This window comes from Ambystoma mexicanum, chromosome 2p, assembly GCF_040938575.1.
Source record: "Ambystoma mexicanum isolate Mex_15411 chromosome 2p, UKY_AmexF1_1, whole genome shotgun sequence".
Classification (NCBI taxonomy): domain Eukaryota; kingdom Metazoa; phylum Chordata; class Amphibia; order Caudata; family Ambystomatidae; genus Ambystoma; species Ambystoma mexicanum.
In genome coordinates, this window is record NC_090923.1 from 1362296157 (window position 1) to 1362314249 (window position 18093).

The 18093-nt window shown below is 45.7% G+C and overlaps 1 protein-coding gene and 1 long non-coding RNA gene across 3 annotated transcripts in view; one reads left to right on the forward strand and one right to left on the reverse strand.

Annotated features, from left to right (window-relative positions):
* Window positions 1-3306: 3306 nt before the first annotated feature.
* LOC138567495 (uncharacterized) lies at window positions 3307-8576 on the reverse strand. The gene is made up of 3 exons (XR_011302227.1): window positions 8138-8576; window positions 7618-7845; window positions 3307-6136 (listed from the first exon to the last, which is right to left on the reverse strand). It is a non-coding gene; the product is annotated as an uncharacterized lncRNA (long non-coding RNA).
* Window positions 8577-11099: 2523 nt separating this feature from the next.
* Window positions 11100-18093, forward strand: part of FLCN (folliculin) — a 611825-nt gene continuing 604831 nt past the window's right edge. Inside the window, exon 1 of one of the 2 annotated variants that reach the window (XM_069645735.1) lies at window positions 11100-11184. The gene's annotated coding sequence lies outside the window, so the exon portion shown is untranslated. Of the gene's footprint in view, window positions 11334-18093 lie in introns of both variants that reach the window. The other variant, XM_069645734.1, reaches the window with a different exon arrangement.

Consider the following 18093-nt stretch of genomic DNA (forward strand, 5'->3'; position numbering starts at 1 on the left):
CCAGGCGTTCTCCTCAGGCCTAACACAGCCACACTCGATCTGGATAAATCCTGCCAGATCGAACACATACTCCTGATCTCTCAACCACCACCCCTACCGCTAAGCAGCTACCACACGAATTCCGCATCAGCTGCACACATACCTGGTGCGCACACGCACCTTTGGACTCTCTACTCTCTACTGACCCGAACTTCGGTTCCCAAGGGCGTTCAACCTACCAGCGCCTTCAGACCATACCAATGGTATATAAGGCGCTATATAAATGCAAAATAACATAAGTGTCTGTAAAATGTAAAGGTTCACTGCATGAATGGACCACATAAATAGATCCGATTTAAAAAAAAAACTCAGATTTTTTTTTTTCAGTTCAAGGCTCTATGCAGCTGGGTCATGCAGCAGTCAGTGGTGCATAGTGCAGTGCCCATCAAATTGTCAACAAGACATCAATAAAGATGCAATTGCGAGTGTGTCATTTTTATTTTATTATTAAGTTTCATTTAGCTAATGTTCTGGCATTTAACAGTCACAAGCAACTCCCCAAGATGAAGACAGCACCTCAAGGAGTTTGTGACAAACTGGGGACATTAGTTATCTTATTCTGCAGAACCAAATGGCCAGATATCAGTCTCTTGGTCTGCCCAGGTCAGTGAGGCCCTGATGCAGCACCTACCAGTTACTAGTGCCATAAAGTCTCAGGTTTCTGCCAGAGATCCAGCAAGTTAACATACCCATCCATTTTTTTTCTGGCTTATTGCCAAGTGAACAAAAAGTGAGATGATTTAAAAGATCAAAATAATTAATCTAAAATGGGAGTGCCATCAGACATCTAAAAGCCAATAGAAAAATCATCAGGGTGCCCAAGAGGTTGGAAATCTCTTCTCTAAACCCATGGCACACAGGCACCACATTTTGTGACTCTGTGGCATTGTGGGAAGTATTGAGTGGCAAGTTAGCAGCAAATTGTGCAATGTAATGTCCATCAGGCCACCAACACTGCCGAAGGATAAATAATGCACATTTCTATTCTTGCCAGCACACTGGTGTGGCTGGGTTGGGTCAAGTGATTTGCCCAGGATCACACAGTTTGGTTAAGCAGTGAAGCCAGAATTTGCCAGCAATTTAAGCAACTTGCCACATACCTTCCAAGCTCTAATTAGTACACATATTTGTTTTGGTTCAAGAACTACAAATGGTTGTTTATTTGCAAAGAACACAAATCACTCGAAGCAACCACCTTTGTATTTGTATTTATTTTACTTATATAGCGCAGGCCAGGCCCAAGGGCAACCGGGCGCATATCTTAGTCAAACAGTTACATAATATTTACAAGTAAGGGAACAGTACATTACATATAATCACAATAGTCCCGACCGATTGCAACAAGTAAACAGTAGGCATTACAGATCAGACATAGATCATCAGTGCAAGTAGGGTCACAGCTGGCCCATTCAATAAAGAGGAGCAATTGTTAGTAGGGGAGTATTTGCAATACCCTGAATAGAGCGTGGCCACCTGCACCAATAACACATCCTGCTTGCAGAAGGCCTTTGAATAGTCTACAATTAAAAAGATATTTCTAGAACAAAAGGTTGGGCTAGGCTTCGCTTAGCTCTCAGGCACGTTGTTATCAAGTCACAGTGGGATGGTCCTCTCTGTCTAATCTTCCTCCACACTCAGACCAATTCCTACAAAATAGGCAAAAGGCAACTCATTACCCACAACAATGCACACTCACTCTGGGGGGGTGGGGGCTCGAGAATCAACAGGGCCCCTCAGCACCCGCTATGGAGTGAAAATAATATTTCTTCCACCCAAACAGGTCGGAGAAATAAATGCTAGCGCAGCCACTTGCTAACACCCAGCCCAGCAATCAGGGACAGCATTGGGGCCTTTCGCCTTTACAAACAAAAGAGGACTCAAGCCTCTGGGAGGGGGGGGGGTGGAGGGAGTCCAGCAACTTCCCCCATGTTTCCAGTCGGCAAAGCACAGCAAAAAAAGTCACAATTTCCGTTCTGGGGCTTTTAATATACGCTTTGCAATGCTCACATTAAAGTTATGGCCAGTGTAAAGCTTCCTACTGGCTCTGGCTGGCTGCCTGCCTCGTGATAATTCGGCCCCTAACCTCCATGCACCATTGCAGGCTCGGACTGGCCTATAGGGCAATAGGCCCATGGCTTAACCAAAAACGCAAAATGCTTGTGTGGGCCCATTTTTTGGGTCAAAGTGGGCCACTTTTTTTTGCCAATGTGGGCCAGTTTGATGCGTTACTGGACTATATTGTGACTAATAGTTTTGACCAGTGTTGTTGAATAAATATTCTCTAAAACGTACAATTTGCATCACATTTGATCAGAAACCTCCCCCTTGGGTTAAACAGCGTCACAAAAGGAATGAATTCCCATTTGTAACTGTGGAGCACTTTTTAGTTGGTGCCCGAGACAATTATTGTATGCCCCAGTCTGACGCTGCACCACTTTCCACCCTCAGCAGTGGGGGGCCAGGGGAGGCACACATCTCGAACCGGGCCTGTTGCTGCTCACAGAAGCATTTTTCAAAGGCCTTCTGCTAGCAGGCTGCGTTATTAACGCGAGTGCTGGTGTTAGAGAGTGGCTGGCAATAATATTTCTCCCGAAATATTATTCTCAGCCACTTGCTAACACCCAGCACCCGCAGTAATAACACAGCCTGCTTGCAGATGACCTTTTGAAAGGCCTTCTGCAAGCTGCTTTTTTGCCAATGTGGGCCAGTTTGAAGAGTTACTCAACTGGACTATTATAGTTTTGACCAGTGTTGCTGAATAAATATTCTCTAAAATGTGTTCAAACAGCGTCACAAAAGGAATTAATTCCCCATTTGCAACTGTGGAGCACTTTTTCGTTGGTGCCCGAGTCAATTATTGTATGCACCAGTCTGACCGTGCACCACTTTTCACCCTCAGCAGTGGCGGGCCGGGTGGCACACATCTTCAGCCAGCCTGTTGCTGGGTGTTAGAGAGTGGCTGTTAATAATATTTCTCCCGCCCGAATGGGTAGGAGAAATATTATTGCCTGCCACTCTCTAACACCCTCCAGCACTCGCAGTAATAACGCAGCCTGCTCGCAGAAGGCTTTAAATATATTTTAAAGCCTTCTACGAGCATGCTGTGTTACTGAGGGGCTGGGTAATAGCAAGTATGGCTGGAATTAATATTTCTCCCACCCGAACGGGCGGGAGAAATATTTCTTCCCAGGATGCCCACTTGCTAAACACCCAGCCCCCCCCACCACCCCATGAAACATGAATGTAAAACAGGCCCGGCTCCCCCACCCAAACCTCCCCTAAGCACTCCTTACCTGAAACGCCAGAGCCGAGTGTGAGAGGGGGACTGAGATCCTCCTCTCACGCGATGACGTTGCATCCGGTGTTACGCTCACCTGGTTCCCACGGGGGCGTGTACCGGAACTGGGCCGCTGTTATTTCCACCAGCGTGGCGTGTAGCGCCGAGATGACTGACTGGACTGGCCCGCTCAGCCTAGTTGGTCTGGCTCGCAAGAATATTCTTCTGCAAAGGAGAAGAGGAGTTAACCACCCGCGGAATTGGGTGTCAACCCACCTTCCCCACTCCCGTCTTCCCACAGATCACTCTTGATGTCCCCTCCTTAGTCTCACCTGATGGTTTGGAAGGATGAGCTCTCCATCCTGCGTCGACCGCAGGGGCGCGTTGATGAACAGTTTCTTCACTGGCGTAGAGGAATTGGTGAGTTCCAGTATTGACTCTAAAATCCAATTGTTGATAAGAGTTCAAATGTCTGCTCTTCACTCTGTCCGATTCCTTGCAGGTTGCCGATTAATCCACTCGAAGATTTCCAAATGGCACTCGGTAAGATTCAGGTAAGTCTATTGTGGTTTTCCCCTGAGGGGCCGGGGTACGGCGATGAAGCAGAGTTGACTGTGCCGACCCGAGATGAGGTGAGACCCCCGTGGTAAATCAGGTAAGTTTTGTGGGGGGTAACTGGTATTGTCTTTGCTTTCTCCCCTTAGGGGCCGGGGTACGGCGATGAAGCAGAGTTGACTGCGCCGACCTGAGATGAGGTGAGTGCCTCCCGTGGTAAATAAGGTAAATCCTTGGGGGTAGCTTGTATAGCCTTAGAGAGTCCCCTTGCTCATCTTGCTGTCTTTGTCTCCTTAGGTGTCGGAGGGCGGCCGCGAGATGGAGAGAGCGTGATGGAATGCTGAAGTACCACCAAGCAGGTGAGTTCAGCGCGGCGCCGTAGGAATGCGAAGCGATGCTTCAAAGACTTCTGTCTTTCAGTTCCGTGGCGAAATGGATCAGGATTCAGGTAAGGATTAAAGTTAAAACTCCTGTTCTAACCTTTATCCTTCTTTTCTTCTTGTTTCAGGAGTCCCAGGACTGAAGCGGGCGTGGTCGAAGACTGGAGCTGCTGAAAACACGGTGAGCGTTACGCTGCAGCAAGCAGAATAACGCGAAGCACGTGTGGCTGTCCGGGCGTGGTTTAAATAGCCTTGGAAGAAGATCCAGGTAAGTATTCTTCCACAGCCCCACCCAAGTAACAAAATAGTCCCTTCAGTAAAATAGTCCCTCCTAAGCCTCATTTGGCTTGAGTCTTCATGCAGCATGGTCTGCCTCAGCTGAGTATGCAGCATGGTCTGCTTCAGGTAAGTTATCAATAATGAGCCTGGCGCCCATGGCGCCAGGACTGTACCCAAACAGCCTCTAACTGGGGCTTTTGGGCATGCTCCAAGTGGCATGATGCCTGCTTCCGGGGCTGAGGGGCCTGGTCTGGTCTTCCGGGGGCAGGCATCATGACATCCAGGCTGGGCTCATAACATTGATACAATGTATGAGCCCAGCCCCGGGTTCTTCTGCCTCGCCTGCAGTGCATTCTGTGCACAGACTCAGGCGCAGAGTTAAGGCACAATCTTTTGCTGTATATTGAATCATACCGCAGTTGGTGCGACATGATTAATTAAATCTACAGCAAAACAGCAGTATTGTATCGCAAATTGCGATGCAATACCGCATGTTATATCTTTTTTTTTTAAAACGCAACCAGGGATTTTGCAAAGGTTTGTTCTAGTACATTAAGCTTCCGCCGTTCAAGCCTGCACGTACATTGTCCGCTAGGGACCTGGAGGGTCTAAGTGCTCTTCCAAACTAGCATTCAAAATGAACATATAACGGTGCCAGCAAGATAGCAATTAGGTTTTTTGCCCTTTCTATTTAAAAACATTTTCTTGATAAGATAGTCACTCTAGAGCAGTCGTCAAACTTTTCTGACCCCAAGCATCCCCCAAGAAAAATGTACCTGGCTTGGGCCCCCCTATACAAATGGACTCCAAAATGTTTATTGGTTGCGAACGGTTATCGTGCGCTTGTGTAGAGTGGTAACCCAAATGGAGGCGTGGGTGGCAAACACTAAATACTTTCAAAATCATTGCTTGCAATAATTTAAATTAGAGGACAAATATTTGTAAACACAGCATTCAGAATTTGTTGCTACAATACAGGAGGACTTGACTAAAAGTAGTGTTGGATATTTATTTCCCACAAACGAAAACAGCCGACATTGCGGTCCTATAGTAACATCTGACATGCAACTGATGTAACAATTTGTTTCTGAAGTACAACAACTTTGAGATTACTGTCAATGCAGTCACTTGCATGCTGGACAGTGGCATATTTGAGAACTACTGTGAAGGGTGGGCCTGCCTTTCTGCAGGCAGCCTGTCACTTTTGGATTTAATTTTTGTAATAATCAACAGCAGGTGTTCTTCCACCTCCAGCTTTGACTGATATTTAGTCTTTAGGGCTGCAAGTGCTGAGAATCCAATCTTGCAAAGGTACGAGGTGCTGAAAGGTAACAGTACATTTGGATAAAGTTGGAAACTCTGCAGACCAATTTTGCCAAAGACAATTTTTTTTTTAATTGGCTCTGCAATAGGCGGTCACTTTGAAGCTCCATTAGTTCCTCCTGAAGGTATATTGGGAGGCGGGCCCCTATGTCTGCTAGGAAGGCTGAACCACCCAGTCATTGACGTTACCATTGTCCTCTGGAAAGTACTTTGAGACTGGTTCTGAGATGGTTTCCTAGTAGTTCAGCAAAAGATCATACTCCCATCTCCTCAACAGCATCTGCTAATAATGGAAACACATCTGTAATGCCAACATCAACCCTCCTCCTCCTCCAAAGCTCCAGCTTCTTCTTGAATGCTGGTATTTTTGCATTCATAGCAAAACGATGTGGTTTATTGCAGGGAGAGGTTTTGAAAAGCTACATTTTCTAAGATGTTGCCATGGTTAAGCTAACAGTACAAGCCAGCGTGAATCACACAAAGGCTCTTCTTTCGTCTGGTCTAAAAGCTGGAGAAAGTATCTCACTTCGTTCCTGAATTCATAAATGAGATTTAAAACCTTTCCCCTGGAGAGCCACCCGACCTCGGTGTGAAACAAAGCATCATGTTCTGTTCCCATTTCTGCACATAATGTGACAAACAGACTGGCTATTGTGGGGTGCATCTTAATAAAATGTAAAATCTTTACAACAGAAGTCAGCACCTCTGCGAGTTAATTCCCCATATTGTGCACAGGCAAAGCTTCCCGGTGTATCATGCAATGGAGCTACTGCTAACAACCCAGCTTTAGCGCCACACATTGAAGGAGCACCACCCGTGTAAATACCAACACATGCCTTCCACGAACTAAGGCAGTAGTTAACAATGTCAAAGACTTCCGATACAGTTATTCTGCCTTGGACTGGTTTACAAAATCCTCCAATATTTCTTTTCCATGGCAGTACCTCACATAAGCAACCAAAAGAGCTTCTTTTGAAAGATCAGTGGCCTCATCCAACTGTAGGACAAACTGTGTTTCAAGTGCAATATCAATTCTGTACTGATAGGGGACAGGCCAGTGATGCGGCGGAAAATTGTGAGGTCAGACATAAGGATACTTTTACATTTCTCTGCTGCACCATCACCAAGCATTACCCGGTTGAGATGGAGAAGTGTTGGCAGAAACACTTTCTCAGCATCTGTAAAAGGCTTTTTGTAGGTACTGAAGCCACAATGTGTCATTATGCTTTTTTATGCCTTGCAGCTCCATTACAAAGAAAAATGCCTGGTCTTTTTTGCTAAATGAGCATGTTTTGTTGCCAAATGCCACCTTAATGTAGTTGGCTTCAGGCTGTCATTTGCTAATGTAGCACCAAAAACCACACACACTGCAGCTTAACATCTCCAGCAACTGCGATCCTCGTGAACCCAAAGTCCAAATGAGAGACATTTCCATGTATTTGCATTTCCTTGGTCCGTTTCCACCTCTCCTTCTGCTTTTTCGTTTGAGATTACTACCCTCTTTGGGCACTAGGAAACGATCCGGATCACTGCGATATTCCTCCATTTTAAAGCCCGAACATAAGAGTTTTTTCCAGCCCTTTTTGTGTTGGCTTTAAAATGCAGAAATATCTCATACTGCCCCCTTCCCTCCCCCACCCACTTCCGCATAGTCACTCGTTAATCAGGGGTTTTAACCCCACCCATTCCCCCCCCCCCCCCATCAACACACACATCCTCCCCACGCATACCCACAAGCGCACACACACAAAGTGCAAAACTCACCTCTGGCTCCAGTGATGACTCCGCTCGGGCTCACAGAGCCTGTCAGCCCCTGTGTGGCAGGGGTTTGACAAGCATGACAGTTCGATTTAGAAAGACTGCTCTGTGACTGCCCGGAGCGGTCTTTCTAAATTGACCTTTTTCCCCTTCGGACAGGGAAGAAGATCTTTTCACTTAGTACCAACGATCCATCTAAAAAAGGAGCCTGAATCCGTGAAAACATTGCAATTCCTAAAAATAAAATAAATCATAATAAATAAGATTTAAAACGGCAAAACTACATGCAAAGATTAAAATGAACTATGTGAAAAGGTTGGGGGTGGGGGGACGCCCATCCATGAAATGGGCCATAACTATGTACGTTTTCTTTTTTTAAGTCCCTAAAAGATTTAAACAATGGCAAACACCACATGCAAAGATTCAAATGGAACCAAGTCTCAGAAGACTCCATGTTCAGCTTGTGAAGTCCTAGCTCAAATATAAACCTTAGCACTTATGATACATAGGTAAAAGAAACCCTTACCTGCCTGCGTGGCTTGTTTCACTGGATTTTTCTTGCTGGGACAGAGGTGGTTAGGTTGATACACTGACGCTTGAAGCGATGCTGCTGCAACGAAAAGTTAGTCAAGGATACATGGGTCCACCTGAGACTTCAAAATTAAGATTAGATGAGCAGGGGCTAAAACCAGCTCTGGGGTGTTGGCACCAGCTAGTAAGCAGGACCCAACGCTGGGAAACCAGGAGAGAGTACACATTGCACTGTAAACGACAGCCTCAAAAATAGGTTTTAAATCCCTGATTGGGACTCCCAACTACACCTTTAAAATTGCCCCACCTTCACCCACAGCAACATAGTCATTTTAAAAAAACGCATCCTTATCGTCGGCAAGTCCTACTACAGAGGTCAGGATTTTTGATGGTGCACTGCTGCGGAGATGAGCCAATTTGTGTTCCTACAATTGAAAAAGCCGGTCAAGTGGCACAGCGAGTAGAGCGCCCGCTTTGACACCCGTGCAGAGCCTGTTAACGCAGGTTCGAATCCCGGCGGGGCCAAACTCAGCCTTTCATCCTTCCGAGGTCGATAAATGAGCACCACACACCGTGGGTAATAATAAGCAGCGCTCAGATACCTGAGGGTTTGTAGCGCTATATAAAAGCCTAATTATTATTATTATTATTATTATTATTATTATTATTAAAAAGTACAATAAAATCACAGACATACCAGATAGAATATTTACGCACTACCCTCTGCCAGTAGCGCACATCCTCCCCCGCACACAAAAGGGACATCAGCTTGTTACATTTTACCCTTTCTATTCCCTACCTAGTAGAGAAGTCAAGCCTGCTGGCATTACAATCATTCTACATATCTTACATAGAATCCAACACAGTAGTGCTTACCCCACCGAGCAATGTTCGTAAACATTGAGTAATAGCCATTTAGCTTCTAGTACAGTTCAGCAACAGCGCTGAAGTGGAAGAGGACTGCCGCGGCTGCCAAACCAGACACAAGGGCCCCTACCTTCTCTGCAGCATGTGGTGCCCCATGCAGGCGAAGGCCTGGCACACACAGCAGGAAGATATACATGAATTCCACTTTAAAATCACTTATATGGCAAAGCTGCACCCAAAGTACTGGTACTGTTGGTAATGCAGTGATTTAGTACATCAAGGGATTCATAGACTCACTCTAGGGTAGATGGCAACTGGGGTAGCTCAGCAGGTTGACAGACCGTTGCAGAGATGTTATATATGTAAAAGTTACTAATCAAATGACTTTTGCAATTACTTATAAACAAGAAAGTGCTATAAAATGTGTTTGGACAGAGGATGGGTTGGGGTTATTTATTTCGGCCGCTAGTGAAAAATCAAAAGTTGGCACCCATGAACCCAGTTTAATTTCCTAATAACTGCTGTCAGCACACAGACCATTTATTTGCGATTACCCAATTTGACAAATATAACATCTTTATAATTATGAAGAAGGTAGTTGCACTTATTCCTTCATGCACCAGTTTCAGTTAAATGAAAAAAAGAAGAGACTCCACTCAATTGGAATGTAATAATTGTGAATTTTTATTATTTAGAACGAGTGCCCTTTGTGATAACACGCGTTTCAACGGTCTGCACCGTCTTTCTCAAATCCGGGCCAATGGTATTGGTTGTAAATATTGAACGTGGCTTGTCAGCATAGCAAAAATGTAAATTCACGGGTTAAATCCCAGTCTCTGCAGTCAAAATACAAGCTCTGTACAATTCCGTCCGCGTTCGAACGTATTTTTGACTGCAGAGGCTGGGATTTAACCCGTGAATTTACATGTTTGCTATGCCGACAAGCCACATTCAATATTTACAACCAATACCATTGGCCCTGATTTACAGCGCAGACCGTTGAAACACGTGTTATCACAAAGGGCACTCGGTCTAAATAATACAAATTCACAATTATTACATTCCAATTGAGTGGAGTCTCTTTTTTCATTTAACTGAAACTGCCGCATGAAGGAATAAGTGCAAATACCTTCTTCATTTTTAGCTTTTAAAACGGAGTAGAGGAACCATATTTTTCTCCATTGTTGCACAATCCATGCGACAATCACCATCTATACCAAGGGCGCTGAGGTCCTCTGTTAAGAGTGTCCATTAAAAAGGTTCCCCACAGCTTTTTGCCTAATCTTTATAAATATAACCTGTGATAAAACACAAAGCAAGGGGCACACAAATTACGTAGTATTGGTAGGGCGCTCCAACAAAAACAACATTTCAAAGAAAAATAATGAACTTGAGTATCAGCAGCATTTTAAGTTTGAAAATTACTTATTATTAACGTGTAAAAAGCACATTTGAACAATGTGTCCAGCACATAGAATGCCTGCTTCCAAGCATCAATGCAGGACCAAGGCAGGAAACACAAGACAACACCACACTGCCTGGCAGCACTGAGCGGTAAAGTTAGGCACATCTCCCTACAATGTTCAAATCAGAACCCCTCAACTCGAAAAAGGCAGTAAAGTTAGAGAAATCATACCAAGGGACCTTCATGCCGTAGCGAATACAGCAAAAGCCCCTTATGCAAACACTAAATCCGAATCGCTGGCTGCCAAATTTGGACAAAAAAACTCTGCCCTGAAATTCGCTCGGCACGGCCATAAATCACTACTGTTTGTTGGCGGAGAGTGGAAGGGAGCCAAGGATGGGGATAATACTTACAGAAGACACACAAAGATCCGCTGTTGCTGCAACCAAAATCAAAATAGGGAAAGCCCACCCGCGCCTATATATACCTGGCGCAACATCGAAACAATTCCGAGATGTAGGCGCGCATTAAAAACATGCCCGTGACCGGTGCAAGTCCCCTTTCCTCCACGAGTCTCTCTAAGCACGTATACGTCCTACGTGGAAACGTCACGACGATTTAACGGCATTTCAGAAATACGTCATTTACGTCATACTATCTTAAAGGCATTTCAAAAAGTGTCGGCAAACTTTTAAACAAACGCACAATGCTATGCGTACACAAGGCCTCCCTTTACCAAACGCTCATTTACAATTCCCACACAGCAGCAGGTGAGCGTTTGCGATCCAGCTCTTGTAGAGAATGTTATATGCGGTGCTTGTAGCATACGTTCACTTAGATCGTTCTCACCCTTTTGTTGTTATATTGGTAAGAGGAGCCCTTTTGCAACCTCTGGAAATGCACGTTTAAAAGGCTGCAGGTGAGGTTGTATTGTACTTATCTCATGTTGAAATTAAAATTGTAAGTGCGTACATTTCTAAACATCTGGTTTTGAAATTACAGAGGGCAGCCTGTTGTTGTTGGTTGGTATCGTAGACACAGTAGCTGCTCCTAAGCTCATTTACGGTACAGTTCAGGCTCTGGAATGCTCGCAAACGCAGTAACTGCTGTGCAGCTACTACATACTTACCAACCCTATAGATTTAGGCACTGGCTACTGCTTTTTTAGCAGTCCCACTGCCTACAGATTTGGGTTACAGATGCTACTGCTTTTTACAGTGGCAGGTAATTTATGTGACTCAAAGGCAGGCTGCTTGAGACTCAGCCCAGGACAAAGCATGCAACATATTAGTCTGCTGTACAGTGGGCTGGTAGGTGGTTACTTTGATTGGGATCAGACCAATCCACTGACCTGACAACTACGTGACTCTGTCCTGCACTCTTGCCGGTACAACCCGTAGGCGAACCACCAGTGAAGACAAGTGGCAGAGTGTACCACCATCACACAGTACCTGCTTATCAGACAGAGCGGGGGTATCGGTCTTGATGTCATTCTGTGTTCAACTTGCACTGCAGGAATACATATGTATTGCCCAGGCTGCAGCTACAGAGCAGTGGCAAATGTTGCCTACCGGTTCTGTGTGATTACCTTCTGTGTAATTGAATTTGGTGTTAACTTACCATTCAGAATTATACATTTTTAATATTTGAACATTTGTCCATGTTATGCTGTTTGATGGGTTGTGTATTTTAGGATGCTTCATTGGTGCCAACAATGTATGTTTTGCATTTCCCTGTGATGTCATTGTTATGTGAATTATTATTTTTGAGACTTTCACAAATGAGAAAAATTGTGATAATCAACACTGTTCTTTGTTGAATCATCATTTGAAAATAGGTGTGAAGCAACACTGTCTAAATAAAAACCAAAATTAAAATGAGAATAACCTTTTGGAAATTGAACCTTGTGTCAGCTTGTCAATTGATTTTTGACTCACCAGCAAATCACAAGCTACTTTGAACTCAATGGTTGGCACATATGAGGACTATTCCCATTCTCACCCATCTAAATATTATTCTTGAAACTTGAAAAATCCTACATCTTTTTGGTCACAGAATGTTGGCAAGTATGCCACTACACAGACCGTGGTCTGGTGTAAGTGACCATATATTATGTTATGTGTGTGAATGTGTGATATATATATATATGTATATATCTACCTGCGCCGGCTAATGATTCAGGCGTGTACTGTCTCCAGTTCCATTGCCTACTCTGAAAGTAATGATTCCCCAGGGCTAATGGCTGCAGACCCGGTACTTTCTTGGGGTCTAATGGCCCTCTGTGGATAATAACTGCAGGCACAAATGGCTTCAGACACAGAAACAACACCGAAGAATATCAGCAGACACTAACGCCTCTAGCGCTAATGGTATTCTCTGGCTGGAGCGAATGAGTGCAGACACAATACTTGCTCAGGAGCTAATGACGTATGATACAGTAAGTACCTGCTCATCAGCTACATCTGACAATACCTGCCCAGGTACAGTACCTGATCTTGGATACCGATTTCAGACACAGTATCTGCCCTGAAACTAATGACGTTTGATAGAGTACCTGCTAATCCGTTACATATGACAGAATACCTGAGGCATGCACAGTACGTGCACTGGGGCTAACGATTTCAGTCATAAGCATATCTGGGGTTAATGACTGCAGAAACAGTAAAGACCCCATGCACCCTTTCTTTCCCGTGTGTCCTTTCCCATTCCTAATTCCCCTCTGACACCTCGAACCACACGCTCTGAAATGAACGTGCAGCGTAAAGAACTGATAAGTAGGGAAAAGCCATTGTGCCACGATTTTCAAAACGTGTTTGGTGCATCTGATGAGATGCTCATTCACTTCACTTTCTCCAAAAAGGTGGTGAACCGTGCACAAAGGACATTTAAATGAATGGATCATAGTTGTGCACATTGAGGTGATCTTTTCCCACCAAATGCACAGGTGGAAAGTGTATTTATGGGCATTTTCAATTAATTCCAGATTTTCAATCGAGGTGCACTTTTCAAAGCACAGGGAACAAAAATATTTCCCTGTGCCTATTTGGAACCGGTGCAGAGGGATATAAAATGTATGGGAAGGTCACTTTTGATCCTCTCATTCAATAATGAGTGAGTGAATGTTAAAGAATGTGTGTGTGTGGGTGTGTTTGTGCTGGGCCAGAGAGCTGATTTTGACTGGTCAGTGCAGCACAGTAAAAATGCACTTTCAAAAAATGTTATTGCCATTTTCAACAGTAAGAGCACATGTGAACCCATCCCTTCTTGCCCCAACTCGATCCAAACACATGTAACCAACAACACACCATAAACTCTGAAGATAGCTCCTGGTCCCAAGTTTCTGTGAGTGGCCAGCTCTCTCGCCAGCTGTTGTATGTTGTAACCCCTGCCCCATAACCCTCCCCTAGAAACCTCAGCTATATCGCCTCCCTGCTTCCTGTGAAGGTGCCCTCCCCAAATTCACACCAGCAGTCCTATTTTCCTCTGGCACCATGTGGCCTGCGAGTCTCGCGGCAGGTGATGCAGGACAATGTCCCAGGCTACAAGAAACCTTTGGTGATCCCCTTGAATCAAAGGGATCACCCACTCCAGTGCCACAAAGTTCCAGATTTTACTAACCCATTCTTGTTCTGTGGGGGCAGCTTTTTGTTTCCATTTGTGTGCCACAACAAGTGTTGCCGCCACTATCAGGATGACGTATGGCCTTTCTTTGAGCTTTCGAGGCTATATTTTCCAGAACCCCGCCCCATCCCAGGAAAGCCATCCCTATGTTCTCAGGCATCTGACTCCCAGAAATACTTTTCATTGCTGCGCGGATCATGTCCCAATAAGGCTGTATGATTGGGCATTCCCACCAGATATACTTCCACAATCCCAGTTCCCCACATCCCCTCCAGCAGAGCGCTGACGCAGTTGGGTAGAATTTATGTAGTTTTTCTGGAGTGAGATGCCATGGGGCCGTTACCTTAACACACATCTCCTGAATTTGGATGGCCTGCGTGAGCTTGGGGATATCTGCCCATAACTGAGTCCAAAGTTCCCCCTTCAGCGCAAGCCCCACTGCAGTTTCCCACTGCTCCATATAGCGCCATGCCTGGCTCTTTGCCCCTTCCTACCAAATGCCTGTCCCCGTGTCCATCGTTACAAACCATTCAAAGGGCGTGAGATCCCTGGTGGCAGCTGACCTGACCATTGGGTTCGTAAGCCAGTGCATCAGTTAGGAGTAGCGATACCTCTGCCCCTCATCTAGCCTGAAGTCCTGGTTGCACTGTGCAAAGAATTTAATGTCCTGAACCGAGAACATGTAGTTTGCGGCACCCTGCCGCCTCCCACCCATTGAAGGCCCCCCTTTCCATACCCTTTGTGAACTGGGGATTCCTCAATGGCGATGTCAGCGGAGAGGAGGTGGTCAAGTTCACCCTCCGCACCAGATCTCATGAGTCCCCTGCTAGGGCCCCTATCCTGCTACAGTACTTGTTTGCAGGTCTATCCCCCTTGGGTCACCACAACACCTCGTCCAAAGGCGAGCCCACCACTGCTTTGTTCATTTGATACCAGACCTTCTTGCGATCAGCCCTGAACCAATCCAAATCACTCTGATTTGAGCCGCAAGGAAATGGAGGCAGAAGTTTGGCGCTCACAGCCCCCCCCCTTGCTTCTGGGAGACATTAGCATCTGCATAGCTATCCTGGGTCGCTTGTGGTTCCAAATAAATGACCCCACATGTTTTTGAAGGGTCCTGAAGAAACCTTGGGCAACCCCCACTGGCAGGGCTGTAAAATAGTACAGGACTTTTGGCAAAATCACCATTTTAAGGGCATTTATCCTCCCCATCCCGGATATTGATAAGGGCACCCATTGTGCCAGCAGGCAGTGCAGCTTTTCCACTAAAGTCGGGTAGTTTGCACGGGAAAGAACACCCAGGGAACTAGTAATCTGTACCCCCAAATATCTAATGCCGGTTTCGGCCCATCTATAGGGTACTATAGCCCGCAATTCCTGAACCTTTTCTGAGGGGCAGTCACGTTTAATAACTGACTTGTGGGCATTTATTTTTAACCCTGCCACCTCCCCAAAGAGTAGAAGTTCCGCCGAGATCCCTGGAAAAGAGGTTTCTGGTTCTGTGGTCAAAAGGAGCATGTCATCAGCAAACACTGCAGTATCAGTTTTTTTTCGATCATCCTACCTGGAGTATTTCAAGGGATATTTGGTAGGGATACCCGCACCCATGAATTCCTTCCTAAATATGTCACCGTTAACACGGCCCCATGGTGGAACAAATATTTGTGTATATCTGCAAACGCTGCGACTCTGTGCTCCTCACCCCCAAAGGGAATCCCTCTACTATCTGGGTAGGAGCTTATCCATGTGTGACGCCAGAACCTTGGTGTATATCTTTGTGTTTAGATTAATGAGGGCAATTGGCCAGTTTGAATCGCATAGAGTGACATCCTTACCCGGCTTTGGGAGCAGCACAGCCATGGCTTCTTCCATTGCCAGGGGGATACACCCTGCTCACGCCCCTCCACCCTAAATAGTTGAAGAGCTGAACTAAGCACAGTTTCTGTGCCTCTCTAAAGTTTTTGTAAAAACACACTGGAAAGCCGTCCTGGCTCGAGTCCTTCCCTGATGCGAAGGCAGCTGCAGCCACCCTTACTTCTTCAGGAGTAATGGCTCCCTCAAGTTCTTCCCATTCTTGAATCTTAGGGAGAGGGCACCGGGACAGGTATTCCCTTTGGGAAACATCGTCAGGGGAATCTGATGTGTACTGGGATGAATAATATTCTGTGAGGCCCAAAATTATCTCGGGAAGAGCAGTGCTTTCTTGCCCCCTGCCTTTATTTTAAGGATTGTCCTCAACGCTTCTTTTTTCTTAATCAACCTCGCTAACAGGCAATCTGCTTTGACATAATACCTCTGTTGGAGGTAGAGCAATGAATGCTCTGCAACTTTAGTGTGCAAAACATCTAATTGCCCCCTAATCAAGTTTAGCTTCCAGTTCCTCCTGTAAGAGACCTAGTTGTTTGTCCCTCTAGCACTTCATTATGATGAGCTCCCCCCTCAATGTAGCCTTAAACGCGTCCCACACCACTTGGTCGCGTACACCCTCTGTTGCGTTAAGTGCAAAGTGATCCAAGATTTTATTCTTTATGTCCTTTGTATGGAACGCATGGTGGCAACAGTATAGACAGACAAGTGATCACAGTTCAAGGGTGTTTATTAAACTGTAAATGCAGGGTGGAAAAACCTTAGATGGAGCAAGCTTGGGCCATCAAATTAAAATTAAGGCAGTCCTTGCGGCGTAAAAGACCTATACTTAAAAAAACCTATTGCCAAATCCTTACAACTAATTACAGAAGGAGCGTGGGATAGGGTTTTCAATAAAGAAAGCAGTGTCTCAGATAACAAGTAAGGGTGTGATTGCCAGGTGTCTTCCTTCCCCACGTTTTGAGCACGGGACAAAGTGGATCTCCTGAGCACAGCATACGCTTGAGTTTTCCCAGCACAAGCCAACAGTTCCGTACCAGTTATCAGGTTCTTCGATGGGTAAGTCTCCTCTCAATAAAAAGTCTTTTGCCTTCAAGGCCTGATGTATCCAACAAACAAACACAGATTTCTGCTTCACGTATACTTTGGTGATGGCTTCACCCCTGGGTCCCCCTTTTTTCAAGGCGTAGACCCTTCACAAATCGTATTCAATAATTCAAATATACAGTTCCTTTTCCAATGAACTTTGGGTGATAAATTCTCACCCCTGGAACTCACTCGGCCGGGCTCGGACCCAAATGACAAGGGGGACAATTCACTTCCTCTGGTCTTCAATTACTTCTTGCATTCACAAATCTTAATGTCTTTATAAACAGTTCTTTGGGCTTCGCCCCTTTTGGTCGGCTTCCGTTTGCCGGGTTCACTCTCACCAACTTTTATAGACAGTTCACTGTGGACATCCCGTGGTCGGGTTCACTTCGGTCAACACACTATTCATAGGAACTTCAGGCCTCGCCCCTTTTCGTTAGCATCCCTCCGCCGGGTTCACTATTGCCAACCTTTATAACACATAGTTCATGTGCTAATTTCTCCAAGCAGGATTCTTCTCCCTTTCCTTCTGTCATCTGTAGGTCATAGACTTTCAATGGTACAGAGGATTTTACAAGACCCCTGTATGACCACTTTGTCCCAGAAACAGGAAGTGTGTGGGGGGGGGGGGTGGAATGGGGACCAAGCATGGGTTAATTGCAGGGAGATACCACTCCCATGGGTCGTAACCGAAGTGCAGTAGTGCTGCAGCAAGTGCAAGGCCCGAGGGCAAGTGCAGTAGACTGGTGAGGAAGCTTGGGACCTGTGAGGTTCTGCAGGTGCGCCGGGCAGCCAGTCGGTGAAACTGAAGCAGAAATAGAGGAGAGAGAGCAGAAAGAGGTGGTTTGCAGGGGAGGGGGAGAGAGAAGGAGGAGGCGAAGAGGAAAGTCTTGAGGAGTTTCCAGAACTTAAGGATGTCCGGCTCGGGGTGGAGAGAGGCAGGGAGGCTGTTCCAGAGGGAGGCTCCTAGAGTGGATAAAGATCTCCCCGCAAAGCCTCTGCTTGGAGAAGCGGCTCGCCCGCAGATATTTGGAGGAAGACGAGCTGAGTGCTCGGAAGGGGAGTATTTAGGAAGAAAGCGTTGCAGATAGTGGGCCCAGGCC